This window comes from Eschrichtius robustus, chromosome 11, assembly GCF_028021215.1.
Source record: "Eschrichtius robustus isolate mEscRob2 chromosome 11, mEscRob2.pri, whole genome shotgun sequence".
Lineage (NCBI taxonomy): Eukaryota > Metazoa > Chordata > Mammalia > Artiodactyla > Eschrichtiidae > Eschrichtius > Eschrichtius robustus.
Window position 1 is genome coordinate 3,234,507 of NC_090834.1, and position 2,952 is coordinate 3,237,458.

Consider the following 2,952-nt stretch of genomic DNA (forward strand, 5'->3'; position numbering starts at 1 on the left):
TAGAGTTAATGATGGAACTGGGATGAGAAAAGGATATTCTGGTCGATGTGGAAATCAAGAAATATATTTTACTCGGATAGGTTCTGTAAACTGGCAATGTAAAACTCTACCTTTGTAATTCCTTGCAGAGTTAATTAATGTGAGAACTGAGTTGGAGATGAGCTCTGACCATGTCTGGGAGAAGGTCTCTCCATCTCTTAGACGGTGGGCAAGACTCAGGAAAAGAGATGGAAATAAGTGGGGGGAAGGTCATATCGTATCTTACAAATCCAGAGAAAAGAGGAATGTAGCCAATATTTTCTAATGACTATAAATGGAGTATAGCCATTAAAAATTATGAATCACTCTGTTGTACGCCTGTAACATATAACATTGCACATGAGCCACCATACTTCAACAAAAAATAATGATAACAATCATTTTAAAATCCAGAGAAAAAAGAATGTTGTGAGGAAAGGAGTGGTTAATACTACGTGGAATCCCTCTGATTTGCTCTCCACCACTATGTAAACAACTATGTTCAGTTCTTTTCTGCTTCCTGGGAAAGCCAGCTTACAGAGCTATAGGCATACACAGGAACCTGTATACGCATGCGTGCAGACACAGACCTTCCCCGAATTATACTCAGAGAAACTAAAAATGATCAAACATAAACTTCTTCAGCTTCCTGTAGCTAAGCTTAAAACTTTGCCTGGGGGCTTCCCTGATGGCGCAGTGGTTGAGAATCTGCCTGCCGATGCAGGGGACACGGGTTCGAGCCCTGGTCTGGGAAGATCCCACATGCCGCGGAGCAACTAGGCCCGTGAGCCACAACTCCTGAGCCTGCGCGTCTGGAGCCCGTGCTCCGCAACAAGAGAGGCCGCGACGGTGAGAGGCCCGCGCACCGCGATGAAGAGTGGCCCCCGCTTGCCACAACTAGAGAAAGGCCTCGCACAGAAACGAAGACCCAACACAGCCAAAATTAAATAAATAAATAAAATAGGTTGCAGTTTCTTTAAAAAAAAAAAAACAAACTTTGCCTGCATCCATAGAGTGCCAAAGACAGCTAACTTTCTCTCTTTTTTCCATTTTTCTTTATTGTGGTAAAATACACATAACATAAAATTTACCATTTTAACCACTTTTAAGCATACAATTCAGTGGCATTAAGAACATTCACAATGTTGTACAGCCATCAGATTTATCTCCCCAAATCTCTCATCATCCCAAACAGAAACTCTATACCCATGAAATAATAACTCCCCATCCCCTGCTCCTGGTAACTTCTATTCTACTTTCTGTCCCTATGAATTTGCCTATTCTAAGTACCTCATGGAAGTTGTGTCATACAATATTTGTCCTTTGGTGTCTGACCTTTCACTTAGCATCATGGCTTCAAGGTCCTTCCTTGTTATAGCCTGTGTCAGGATTTTATTCACTCATTTCCTTAAGGCTGGATGATATTTGGTTGTGTGCACAGACCACGTTTTGTTTATCCATTCCTCCATGGGCGGGCACTTGGGTTGCGTCTATTTTTGGCTATTGTGAATAATGCTGCTGTGACCATTGGGGTGCAAATATCTGTTTGAGTCTCTGCTTTCAACTTTTGGGGGTATAGACCTAGAAGTGGAATTGCTAGATCATACAGTAATTCCATTTTTAATTTTTTGAGGAACGAAGAACTGTTTTCCACAGTGGCTGTACCGGTTTACCTCCCCACCAGCGGTGCACAAGGGTCCTAATTCAGTTTCTCTGCATCGTTGCCATTTTTAAAAACTGATAACCATCCTAATAGGCATAAAGTAGTATCGAATTATGGTTTTGATTTGCATTTCCCTAACGACTAGAGATGTGGAAAAGCCAGGGTGAGATCACAGAGAGTGGCGATGCCTTAACCATGTGCTTCCTGTTTAGGCTGAAGGCCTCTCGCATCCTCGTCAAGGGAAGTTTAACCTCCCCCCTTTCATACAACAGGCGAACTGCCTCTTAATATTCACAGCCCCCTTCTTCCATGGTTGTAGGCCCCTGAATTTGTCTGGGCATGTGGTCATCCAAAGCGGATGGTACCTTTCCCACCCTCTCCTGCATCTCAGTGTGGCCGTGTGACCAAGTTCTGGCCCAAGGCGTGTGAGGAAGGGTGTCCTGTGAGGGCTTCCAGGGAGGGAGCTTCTTTGGGATGCAGTCCGTGTGTGCGTTCTGCCCCTTCTTCTGTTTCTTCTCTTTCATCTCACGGCCTGGCCCAAGGATGCTGCCAACTTAGACCATGTACAATGGATCCAAGCCACAGACAGGATGGGGTCCCTCAGGAACTCCAGCCAGGAACACGGTGGAATGTTTTTGTAACCAGAGAGAAATTCCTATCTTCTTTAAACCACTCTCACTGTGTATTGTTGTCATTTGTGGCTGAATCCAACGGTAATGGATATTTCCAAATATGCGGCTCCTTCTTTAAATGCTAACGATACTGGTCTGTCCCCTTCTCTTTAAGACCCATTTTTCCACCTGTGCTCAAGATTTGCTCCCACCCCACCCCCTACATTCCCCGAGGACCCTCAGCCAGTCAGGCACCTCCTGTGCCCCCCTTCATGCCCCCCTGTAGCAGCCCCTACCACACGCATTCAGAGCTGGCTTCCGCATCTTACAAAGGTAACAACTGCAGCCCACCCTTGGTCTCCCTACTTTCTCTCTCCTTAAAAAAATTTGAAATAATTATCCACATTTTTATTCTCACCCCACTTTATCCCCACACTATGGCTCCAGCCCACAAGACTGTTCTCCCAAGAGGACAGAAGATATTCTCATCCCTAAGTCGGACCTTACTTGATCTTCAGCAGCATTTGATTAGGCTAACACTCCTGCCTTCCCCAAACACACATCCTCTGACCCCGATGCCGTCATCCTCTCCTGGTTTTTCTCCCGTGTTTTGGCCACTTCTCGTCAATAGTTTTCCCAAGATCTTGTCCCTTCCCAATC

The 2,952-nt window shown here is 45.2% G+C and overlaps 1 non-coding gene across 1 annotated transcript; it reads right to left on the minus strand.

Annotated features, from left to right (window-relative positions):
• Positions 1 to 1,833: 1,833 nt before the first annotated feature.
• On the minus strand, positions 1,834 to 1,953 carry LOC137772746 (U6atac minor spliceosomal RNA). The gene has a single exon (XR_011075550.1). It is a non-coding gene; the product is annotated as a U6atac minor spliceosomal RNA (small nuclear RNA).
• Positions 1,954 to 2,952: the final 999 nt, after the last annotated feature.